Below are 12,595 nucleotides of genomic sequence, written 5' to 3'. Positions count from 1 at the left end.
GGAGAATGGATAGACACTGTCACTGTGGCAGGAGGTGTGACTGTGTGGGTGTGTACAATCTGTGTGTGTACAAGGGCCTCACAGTGAGTGTTAGAGTGTAAAGGTACACACATGATTGTGTGCATGCATAGGTCTGCATGAGCTCTGGCGGCTTAGTGGTAAAGAATTGTGCTGTCTCAAAACAACGATGAGATATCATCACATCCCAGTAAGAAGAGCAAAATTTAACAGAACAGCAAACAACAAATGCTGGCGAGGTTGTGGAGAAACTAGAACCCTCATTCACTGTTGGTGGGAGTGTAAAATGGTACAACCACTGTGGAAGGCTCTATGGCACTTTCTTAAAAAGTTGCAGAAAGAAATACCATTTAACCCAACAATTCCACTACTGGGAATTTACTCCTAAAGAAAGCATAACAGCTACCCAAGCAGATAGATGCACACCCATGTTTATTGCAGCTTTGCTCACAATAGTAAAGAGCTGGAAACAACCCAAGTGTCCATGAACAAATGAATGGATAGAGAAGCTCTGGTATATTCACACAATGGAATACTATGCAGCACTGAAAAACAAGGAACTTATGAAATATTATGCAAAATGGGTGAGCCTGGAGGACATTATGCTGAATGAAATATCTCAGTCACAAAAGGACAAATTTTGCATAGGGCTACTGTTGTAAAACAGGACTTACATCAAGGTTGAGGGTAGACAGAGAAGGAGGGGAGGAATGATGTATATTGCACTGAAACAGATGAGGGAGATAACTCTTTAAATGGGATATATGATTGGGCATTAGTTAATGACAGAAATCCAGAATGAAGGCTGCACAATGGAGTGGACCTGGGGGAAGGGATTGCATAATAATGAAAGAGTTTTTCTTTTACTTTTCAAGGAGAAGAGTGAATTGGGGGGGGGGAAGGTGGGCAGGGGGAAAAGTGCAACAATGAACGACTGGAAACCCTAAGTCTCTGTAAACTTTCATTAAAATTAATTTAAAAAAATAATTGTGCTGTCAATGCAAAGGTAGGAAGTTCGAATCCACCAGCTGCTCCACAGGAGAAAGATGGGCAATCTCCTCCCCTAAGATTTATAGCCTCTGAAAACCCACTGGCGGGTCAGCTGTGGATTGGATCTGACTTGATGTTATGCAAGAACATAGCATTGCATATACATGAGCCACCTCAGACAGAAATATCTGTGTAGCCATGTGGGCGCCTGTGGTCTGTGTATGCCCATGCTTGTCATCATGGAAATAAGAATGAGTCCTCTGTGATCCACGTGCACTCACAGGTGTCACCACGGGCATGAGGACGGGAACACGCATGTGTGATCACAGATGATGTGCAGTCCCTGTGGGCTCACACATGTCGTCGGTGTGAAGGTGAGAAGTCCTGTGTGTGCACGTCCATGTGCGCGCGTGTCCGACTGTGAGCCCGTTCATCTGCTGGCATGGGGCTGGGTAAGGGCATGTGGACACAACCTCTGTTGAATAGTCAATTCAGCCAAAAATGCAAGTAAATTTAGCAAAGGGGGGGAAAAAACCCCGTCAGTCAGACGAGGAGTCTGAATTGAGTGGTTGTTTGAGTGGATGGACCTACTGTCCCAGGCAAACAGTTCCCGCTGGCTGGGAGGAGACACTGGCTCCCCTGGGCCGTCACGGAGAAACTGGAGACAGGACCCTGAGGACGGCAGAGGTAGTGGACCGGGGGACACAGAGAGAGGGAGAGACGCAAGGAAGAAGAATAAATTCAGAGAGATATGGCCACAGAAGTGAGTCAGAAACAAAGGCGCCCCCAGGACAGGATGCAGCTTCTCAGCATAGCAGTGGGAACACAGGCCACCCCAGACCTCACCTCTAAGCCTAGCTTAAGGCAAACTCATGCCCACCTCTCACCCATCCTCAAACACCCGGAGGAGACAGAGTGGGCGTCAAGCAGAAGGACAGGAAAGGAGGGTGACAATGAGGGGCACAGAAACAGTGCAGGGAAGTGTGGTGGTGACTAACACAGCAAGGTGACAAGGAGGTAGCAACGTTGATGACAGCAGAAGAGGTAGCAGTGGCTGCAGCACCTCCCTGTCCCTCTGCAGACTCCCCTCACTGGAGTGGCCTCAGGAGACCCAGCACCATCCTCACCCTGTCCCACCCAGCACCAGCTGCAGCCCTGCCTCTGGTGGTCACACAAAACCCCTGTGTGGCCCAGGGTGTGGGTGCTGCGTTAAAAATGGCCCAAGCCTCCAGCCAGGAATAGTTAGGGTTGGATTCCAATACCTGTTTGTATGGGTATTTATATACCTGCCCACTGTCCAGTGTGGTTCTGTGCAACACACAGAGAGGCACCTGGGCAGTCCTTTTTATCTCCCTTGCTCAGCTTCTTTGCAACAGCACGGAGCCCAAAGGAATCGCACCAACGTGTACACGCAGGCATGACATACACATACACACTCACCCAGGAATCTCTGACCTGCAGGTATTTGTGTCAAAAGCACTCTCCGATGTGTTCCCATATCCTCAGGCAAAGCAGATCTTTGCATGTAACTTCATACACGCGTGCAAGCGCATTGGCATACACGTCTTTAGCACCACCATATGTACACACAAACTCACATGCCTTTCGTACACATTTCTAGGCTCTCTTCCTCCCCGTTCACAGGCGCCTAAGATGCCACATCTTCAAGCTCACACATATAGAAACAGCTCTGGGGAGATTGGGAAGGAGGATGGAGGGTGAAGGAGATAGAAATTGAAGAAACACACCAAGCCTGCCAGAAGAATCTGTGTGATGGTGAGAGAGAGAGAGAGTCTGTGTGTGTGTGAGAGAGAAAGAGTGTGTGTGTATGTGTATGAGAGAGAAAGTTGTGTGTGTCTGTGTGAGAGTGTGTCTGTGTGTGTCTCTGTGTGTGAGTATGTGTGTGTGTATGTGAGAGAGAATGTGTGTGTGTGTGTGTGTGCGTGTGTATGAGAGAGAGAGAGAGAGTGAGTGAGTGTGTGTGTGTGTGTGTGTGTGTGTAGGTCCCCCTCCACTCACAAAGGGGAAAACAAGCTGTCCAAGCAGGGCAGCTGGCCGGAGAGGTCGACGTCCCCGGGTGTGAGACTCAAGAGCCCCAGCATCTGTGTTGTTCTTGGCACGTCCAGACCAGATAAGGACTGGGTCTGGGCTTGGCTTTCGTGGGAAAGGACTCTCTTGAAGGCTCCCGACTCATTCCTATCCCAGATCTTAGAACCTGGGACAGGTGGATGGAGGGTGTAAGGGAAAGGGGGAAGGCTGGGAGACCAGCAATTCCCCTTCAGGCCTGCCTGGAGGCTGGGGAGGCTAAAGGGACTATGGGATTGGGGGAGACCACAGGAGATTCAGAGATCAGGAATGCCCAGGAATGTGGAGGGACCCCCAAGTGTAGGGCCTGTGATGCAAGAGGAGGGAGGAAGGACACCGGAAGATCCCTGCTCAGGGACCCCCCCCCCAGGTGAGGTTCTAGAGCAGGGACTGATGGTCAGTGGCCCTGTGGCCATGGTTCCAAGTTAAATGAGATAAAAGGGCTGCTTTGGGGGGCAGTTAGAAGACACTGAAGCAGTACCCCTTTTCCAAAGCAAATCTGTTGATCCTAGTGTTGGTATGAGGCTGGCTGGGGGCAGGGGACCCTATTCTTGCCTTCAATCCCATCACTGACTCCAGGGAACCTCACCTCCTCTGGAGACCTTAGTGTTCCCACCTATACAATGGGCTGGTAGCAGGTGCACAGAGGCCCTCGCATTGTCCAGTTGGGCCTCCTTGCACCTCGATCTCTTTCTTCCCCCATCTGCACTAACCTTTGCTGCCCCCTGCCCAAGTCTCGGGCCCAGTGCTGGTGGAGGGGCTAGAGGTGGAGGGGCTAGGGTTTAGAGCTAGTAAACAAGAGAATAATGGGCTGGATCCTTGCCCAAGTGTACACTTGAGAAAAATGAGTGGTCTGGGGGATTCCTGAACACTCAAGGAGTGCTGACTGATAGCAAACCCCAATCTTCTGAAGGGGATTCTGCCTTCCAGATTACTGGGCTGAGCAAAGAGGCAGAATAGTCCCTTTGGGGGAGGGCCAGCAGAGTACAAGACCACTCCTCTGATCCCCCATCTAATACCACCACCATTCAGTATCCCCCAATATCCTTCAATCCATCTCTAGTATTCTCAGCCCCCATTAAGCATCCTTAAAGCCCCATCCAGCACTCCCCAGCCCCCCATCCAGCATCGACAAGCCTCCTATCCAACACTCCGCAGTCCTAGATCCCATTATTCCCCCAGGTCCTCATTCAGCATCCTCTGTCCTCCCATCCAGCATCCCCCAGCCCCCCATGTTCCCACCCAGCATCCCCCATCCCCATCCCCCATCTAGCATCCCCCAGCCCCCATCTAGCTCTTGTAGTCCCTATCCAACATCCTCATCCTCCTGTCCAGCATCCCCAGCCCCAGTCAACTTCCTCCAGCACCCCAACTAGCATTCCTCTACACCCCACCTAGTATCACTGAGCTCCCAATTCAGCAGCCTCTGTCTTCTGATCCAGCATCCCCTAGGCCCCATCAAGCATTCCTCCAGCACATTCTCCCACCCAGCATTCCCCAGCCACTATCTAGCATTTCAAGGCTCCCATCCAGCATCCTTCAGCCTTCCTGCACACTTTAATCACTGTGCATACAGTTTAGGTCCATCCAGAACCACAAGGAGGAACTAACATTGATTGCTGCTGCTAAGAGCCACGGCCATCCCTAGCCCTCCCAGTCGGCCACCTTCATCATCTCATGGAGGACAAAGGCTTCAGGGACAGTGGGGCTTGCCTGGGCTGGGACATTGGAGTGGGTCCTCCTGTCAGTCCAGGTTTCAGCCTCCCACCCAGAGGTTGAGTGTGGGTCTCTCTGTCCCGGTTTTCTGAGACCTTGCAGCAGGGTGGGTCAATCTCAGAGGGCTCCCTGGAGGAGAAACTACCTCATGACAAGGACATGTCCAGAGTCCAGAAGAGGTTGCTTCTGAAAGCCTTGAATTTACTTTCTTCCAGTGGGAAAACTGTGAGACAAAAGGGCCGGAGGGGGCAGGACTTTTTATGTCCAGAGCAGAGGACCTGTGCCCTCCCCAAGAGATGAAAGAGAAGATGGCAATTTTCCCTCCCATCAAGGACCTCAGGAGAGTCATAGAGATGACCCCAGCCCACCCTTCAAGGACTCACATTCTCTCTGTACAGAGGCAGTGGCAGTGACATATCAAGTCAAGATCCAAGATTCCAAAGTCTCATACTCCAGGGACAAGAGGTGCAGATCCAGAAAAATTTAGTAGAGGAGGTGACGTTTGAAGGGCCTACCAAAGCCCCCAGAAGGGAAGCAGAGCAGGACCAATGGAGACTTGACAGGGGGAGAGGCCCACGAGAACAGAGGGCAGTGAGACGGAACAGAGTGTTGGTGCCCCAAAAACATGAGTCCTGTCTTTCTCTCTTTCTCATTCTTTGGTCTTCCAAATGCAGCCCAAGCCAGGATGCATAGGAAGTACTCCAGGTTCTGGGGCGGGGGGTGGGGGGGTGGGTAGGTAGCCAGCTGCAGGGACTATGGGGGGCTGCAGCAGCCAGGAAAGTCGTTAAAGGCACAGAGTGACCAGCCAGGCTGAGCACGGGGAACACTGGCTCCCTCCTCCCTTTGCCAAGTCACCACTTCCGTGGCCTTCTCCGCCCCAAGGAGGCTTCCACTTGAGTTGGAAAATTCAGGTGCAGCTACTGCATTGAAGGGGTGGGGATGACCACCCGTCCATCCTGGACCCAGCTCTATGGCCACAGTGGTTTCTGGAGTGGGTCGGGACAGGGCGAGGGGGGTGCAGGGAGGGAGGAGTTGCTGGTGGGGACAAAATGTGCTGAACTCTTATCCCCACCTCTGTGCCTCTGACACCAGCTCAGAGTGTCGGGGCAAGAAGAGGTTCATTGAGGTGGGTGCTGAGTCCAGAATCTTCGGAGTTTCTGCTGTCCACCTGGGAGGGAAGGCTTTTCACCCACTTCTGAGGAGGTAGAGGGTCCCCAAGGATGGAGCCATGGATCAAGACGGGAGACAGCAACTGGGCGTGTGGCTCTGGGCAGCGTCCTGCCTGGCTCGGTCCAGCTGGCCACCAGTAGGTGCTGGAGCGATGCATGGCCTCCCTCCTGCTGCTCCTGGTCCCCCTCCAGGATGGCCAGCCCTCTGGACCCTCGAAGGGACCCACCAGCCTCTCACACAGCTGACAGGTGCTACAGCAGCCCTGGGATCCCAGCAGGAAGGCCTGGCACTGGGTCTGGATGAGCCGGGTGACTTTTGGCATGCTGTGGCCCCTCGCTGGACATCGCCTTCCCACACACAGTTTTATAAACTTCCCCAAAGTACTTCCCATTTCTGACCAGTTCAGCCAACGTCCACGGCGCCTCTGTGCCAGGCTCCGTGCCGGATGCTGGGTAGCCAGGCCGACACAGCCCGGATCCCAACCCCAGAGAGTTCCCTAGTGTCTGCAAGTCCATCTGTCCTCTCAACAGTGTCCTCCGAGGCATTTTGGGCATTCAAGATGGAAGGAAACTGAGGCCCAGAGGAATTACCCAGTTGTTCTCCAATGGCCCAGCATGACCAAGGACCACCCACATGGAGGGCTGTTCTAAGCCAAGCAGGGTCAGCATGTCAAAGCCGAGGTGTCCCTATGAGGTCTCTCTGCCACATCTCCCCCCCACAGGCCAGGATCCATTTGGGAGCTGACCCCCTCCCCACCCGCCGCCTCCTTCCTGGCCCCCTCCTCACTTCCAACCGCAGGGCCCGACTGGTCTCTGGAACGCGTGCCCAAGACCTTGGTGATATTTTGAGTTTAAGAAAACTTTGCAGTCGGCAGGAGCTCTTAAAGGCTATAAATAGCAGCAGCGGGAGCCCATGCTGGGAGAGGCGGAAACACGTGTCACAGACAGCCTGGGGGGGGGGATTCCGAGGCCCAGACCCCCCCCCACTAGGGACCCACCAGGCATCTGGGGGTTTTACAACCACTAGAGCGGGAAGTCACACCCCATCCGGAAGGCGTCTGGGAAATTTGACCCCTTTCTCAACCCCCTACGAGGGTCTCCCCCAGTGGCTGGCCAGCTTGTCCGAGGTTTTGGGGTGGGGGTGCTGAAAAGAGACCTAAAGAGCGGAGGTCTCTCTCCTGGCCTCCTCTGTCCACCACCAGGGCCCCTCAGAGCTGCCTTGCATGAGACCTGGGGCTGCTAGGAGTTTCAGAGAAACTTCCACTCACCCCAGTCAGTACGCACCGGAAGGGATTTTTCCAGGTCACCCAGAAGTTGAGGAAGGTTCAGACTTCCAAGGCCAGGTTCTTTCCAAAAGCTGCTGTTGTCTCTCTGCCTCTCAAGAGACGGGAGGAAGATGCCTTAACCCAACTGTGGCAAGTACAGCAGGCGACAGACATCATGGAAGGTCCTCTGTCCTGAACTGTCTTCGACTGGCTCTGAGTGTGAGCAGAGCCTGCAGCTGGTCACCTTGTACTCTCTCTGTGTCAGCTCCTGATGAAGACTCCTGTTGAGCAGAGATGAGGAAGTGGAAGTCAGAGAGACTGAGGGGCTTTCCCAATCCCAATGGGATGTGCATCGATGGATTACAAGAATTCAGGACCAGACACTGGGTCTCAACAAGGAATCCCCCCTGGCTTGGGCCACTGTGGTCTTGGGCTCGACTTGAAGGCCATCCAGTTTGAATGTGTGGCCTCAGAAGCCTGGTCTGACGGGCCACAGTCCTGATGTTCCTTCCAAGAAGCAATACCCCCAATTCCTCTGCAACATTCTTGGAACAGGAATCCACAGGGCAGGAAACTGAGGCAGGTCCAGCGTTCCCACCTGCCACTCCTCGTCCTGCCTCCCTCATGCTCCACCTGGGCCCCAACTTGGTTCTGGGGGTGGCGGCCAGAACTGGCGTCTAGGCGCTCTGAGGCTCAGGGAGCCCCGAAAGGTTTATGGGGCTCCCGATGAATGGGCCTGTTGAGTGTGGAGGGGGCCGAGCCCGAGTAAACATGGCTGGGTCTGAGCTGCCATTCTCCCCCTCCCTCCTTCCCCAGGACCCAGGACCAAAATACAACTTCCTGTTCCCGGAGCTGGGGGCCAGACTCGCCCCTCTGAGCCCATGCTGGGGCCCGCTGGAAAAACACAGTCTCCTAACAGAGGCTAGAGGAGGGGACTGGGGACCTCAGGTTTTCAGAGTGAAGGCCAAAGGCCTGGGCACTTCAAGGAGCCCCTTCAAATCTCAAGCTGTTAACAGCAGATGGGGAAAGCGAGGCAATAAGCTGGAAGGGGTCTAGGGAGAATAGGCATAAGCCCACTGCTTCCATGACCAGCGGGAACAATGAAAAGACCAGGAGGGGCTGTGTGAGCTCTGACGAAGGAACATGTCCAGGATTGAGGGTCAGGATGCAGTAAAGCTTGGATAGAGGACTCCAAGTCCTTTGTACATAACTGTCCTCTGCTGATGTCCCCATCAGTCCTGGTCACAGAATGGCCTATGCTGTGCCTCAGTGGTACCACGACTTTCCAAGTGTTCTCTGTGCTTTGCGTCCTTGGCTAGCTCTTTCCATTTTATTAGCCTCAGTTTTTCCCAATATTAACAAGTTTAAAAAAAAACACAAAACCAAGTTCCTTGCCTCCCTTTCTAATTTGTGGACAAGAAAGAATTCTGAAATCTGTAGGGTACAATGCCTACCCCAGAAGCCTGGAAGTCCTGGGAAGGGGTGGTCGCTAGGGGCCCTAGGAACGTGCTCCAGCAGCTAAGGGTTGTTCAGGGCCAGTGGCTTCAGGCGCTGGGCAGTGGGGCCTGAGGCCGGAATGTGCTGAACAGCAGCTGCCACGTGAACCATTACACCTCGTCAAGTCAAGCCCGGGACTTCTAGCCACAAACCAGCTCCAGCTGGGCTCAGGAGGAAGGGCAGCCCCAGCTGGGGTCGCCAGACCCCTGGGGGAAGTGTCTGGATCTTGCGTGGTCGCCTTCTCCCTGTCTGCCTTTGCTTTCCTTCTTAGCATCCAGATCTGGTTCTTCCACCCCTTATTCTACAGACGCACAGAGGAAGTTCAGCCTATCCACAATTCTGTGCAAAAGCAGGTCTGAACCCGGGGACACTTGGGTGCAGTCAGAGAGGGCTGCCTGGCTGGCTTCACGCCAGAGGTTCAAATTCCAGTGGGCAAGGAGCGGCTGTGGGCTGTGCATATGGAGATCTGGTAACCTTGTGGGTAAGAATCTAAAGGGACAGTTGTTCTAATCTACCAGGTGATCTTGGAGAGAAAGAGGGACAATCTCATCCTATGTGATTTTTGCAGCCTCTGAAAACCTGCTGGAGGGTCAGCTAAGAATCAGTTCTGACTTCATAGCACATAAAAACATGCGGCTTAAGCACAGCAAGGATTGTGACGGTGATATGATATGGCGCATGATATGATGCATGTGATATGAGGAGCTCTGGTGTCTGGTGGCAAAAGGCTGCTCTGCAATCCTGAAGGCATGTGGTTCGAGGCCACCAGTTGCTTCATGAGATGGGCAATCTCCTTCCGTGAGATTAACTGCCTCCGAAAACCCGCTGGAGGGTCAGCCGTGGGTAGGTTCTGACTCTATAGCACACAATGACAACAATAACAACAACGTGATATGAGTACGACCAGCCATCAAATTCCTCAGAAATACGTTGACAGGATATGTTGACACAGTGACTAAAACATTGGCCTTAAGTACAGCAGATTGTAGGGAATGTGTGGGACTGGCCAGAGTTTTGATCTTTTGTAGAGTAACTGTGCATCTGAACTGATCCCATAGCACAGAACAGCAACAGCAGAAGAAAATAAAATGAGACAAGGTCGAAAAGAGACTTGATAAGACAGATTCTCCAAGAGTCAAAGACTTGATAAAAAGACTCTGTAAAACCCTAAAAAAAGAATTCTCAGGATGTCTTAAATTGGAATTAAATCACTCATACCTGGTCACCTGACATTCATGAGATGTGGGCAGGGCCAGATGTAGCCAGGGACACAGAGGAGGATGGAAGGAGAGTTAGTTGAAAAGACTCAAAGGGTCAGAGGAAGGACCATGGAGGGGCTGAGCTGGACCAGGGCACTTGGCAGACAGACCTACAGACATAAGATTTGCCAGCCCAGGGCACCCACACTCTGGTCTAAATACCTCTCCCACCAGGAGTCTAGGACAAAGTCCTGGGCCGGAGGAAAGCTTAAAAAATAACTAATTTTTCTTTTCAAGTGAAAGGTCTGACTCAGGCCTTCTTCTGTCCCATAGGCAACATCCTTGCACGGCCCTGAATCATAGCAGCTTCTCAGTGGCCGTCTATGGCCTCCTCTTGGCCAACCTGAGCTCATCCTGCGGCCTCAGGCCCCACTCGAGAAGGCCCTATGGGCTCTAGGTGAGTGGGATGCAGGGCACCCTGGGATCTGAGCGCTGTCACAGGGACAAGGTGGCACCCACACTGGCAGAGCACATAGACACCTGCATCGTGCCTGGGCAGACCAAGCATGTTCCCATAGAGAGGTACCTGTGGGGCTGGCACTACCACAGCGGGGGGCCTGTGACCACGTGACAGCGGGCCCAGGAAGCCCACGCCCTGGCCTCTCTGGGAATATTCCCAGCCTGAGACAGAGCCTCTTGGTCCCTTGCACTCCCATTTCCCTCACTTCACCTTCCTGAGAGGTGAGTATGCCTGGTTTCCTGCTGTAAGGGGAGGGGGCTACACGGCCAATCGCTCCAGGAGCCTCTGGTGACTCAGTCAAATGGGGGGTGTTTATGAGCAGCGTAAATGGCTGTAAAAGTGACACCTCACTTCACTTATGGCCTGGCCATCCCTTCTTCAACCATGTCCTTGCCTCAAAAAACATCCAGAGGTGGCCTGGAACCCAGGAGAAGTCTGGGATTAAGGGAGGCCTGAGTAGATATTTAACCCAATGTCGGGGTTCGGTCAGGGGTTAGAGGTCAGACTGGAATGAGGGCTCAGCCTGGGGCCGTGTTAAATATGGACACAGTCTGGGATCAGTGCTGAGCTTAGGTTCCAGGCTTGACTGGGGGGTAGGGTTGGGACAAAGTGTTAGGGAATGCGATGACTCAGAAACCAAGGAGGGTCATTGGTTCCAGAAAGCACCCTGTTTGTGAGGGAGGGGGGTCTAAGTGAGTGGGGCTGGGCTGCAGCTCAGAGAGCTCAGCCAGCCTCTGTCTTTCCTGTTTGCGTCTGGTATCCACCTTGGCCCCGGGGTCTGTGTACCTTGGCTGGAGCCCTACGCACAGTGGCAGTGGCTACAGCAGAGGCCGGGCGCGACCTCACCAGCAGCGACAGAGCCGGAGTCCAGCTCCAGCTCCAGCCTTGAGCTCCAGCGGCCACCCCAACTCCTCTTTACAGGCCCAGCCTGGGCATCATAGAGCGGAATTCCCACAGGGACTGACTTTCCACTGCCCACCTGCCAGGTCTTTCCAGACTCCATTGAAACTGACCTGAAACTGGCCCTGGGGCCTGCCTGTGACTAAAGGCAGGCTGACGCTGCCAGGTACTGGGGTATTCCAGTTAATGTGTGACATTGTCCCCTTGGTGGCATTTTAACCAGAGGCCTGGGGGTGAGCTGGGGGCTCCATAGTTCCATTAAAGCAGTGGAATGTTCAGCAGGGGACTCTGGGGTGAGGCACAAGAGTTACAGCTAGGCCAGCGTGCTAAGGGCGCGGGTGTTCACCAGACCCTTCTCTGTGACCTGTCCACAGGCCACCCTGGTCTCCCAAGTTCAATCATTTATCTCTCAATTTCCTCTTTCTGTTTTCTGGTCTGAGAAAGAGTCTCCTCATCACTCCCCAGTTTGCCCCCAGTCTCCCCTCATGTCAACCCTCCATGAATTTTCTTTTCCTATCACCAAGGTGGGGGTGGTGGTTGTTGTATACCGTCGAGTCAGAACCGACCCATAGCTGACCCTCCAGCTGGTTTGTTAATTGCACAGGAGGAGACTGCCCATCCTCCTGTGAAGGAGCTGGTGGATTTGAGCCACATGCCTTTGGGATTGCAGCACAGTTTCTTACCCATAGGCCACCAGGGCTTCCCAAGGCGAGGGTGTGTGGGGTCAATGGTCATGATCTGTAAACAGTCATTTAGAAACATAAAGTTAGATGTAAAACCTAGGAATTGTTCGTGTTCTTTGGTATCCACTCTGGCCACTTGGGTCCTGTTCCTGTTGTAAGAAGCCCCAAAATCACAATCCCTGCCCATTAATGGAGGAGATGAGGTCACAAGGAAGGAGCACTATCCTTTTACCTCAGCAGAAGAGGGCAAACCTGGGCAAAGGGGTGGGACTGGAACATGGAGGAGACCTGGAAGGTGTTGTTGTTTTTGTTGTTGATTGCCTTCAAGTCAAGCATGACTCATAGCAACCCTATGAACAAAAGGCCTGAAGCCCCTCTACAACTATCAACATTTTTCAAAGCTCATAGAGTTTCCGGAGGCATGTTGTTTAGGAAGTGGATGCCACTCCTGCTTCCAAACTTGTCATAGCATGTTATTGTTGTTATGTACTATTGAGTTACCGGCAATGTATAGCGACCCTATGTGCAGCCTCTCTGAACCCTTCCCTGGCCT

The sequence above is a fragment of the Elephantulus edwardii genome, unplaced genomic scaffold, assembly GCF_000299155.1.
Source record: "Elephantulus edwardii isolate Elephantulus edwardi_28Jun2011 unplaced genomic scaffold, EleEdw1.0 scaffold00121, whole genome shotgun sequence".
Lineage (NCBI taxonomy): Eukaryota > Metazoa > Chordata > Mammalia > Macroscelidea > Macroscelididae > Elephantulus > Elephantulus edwardii.
Note: the sequence above shows the minus strand (reverse complement) of the source record.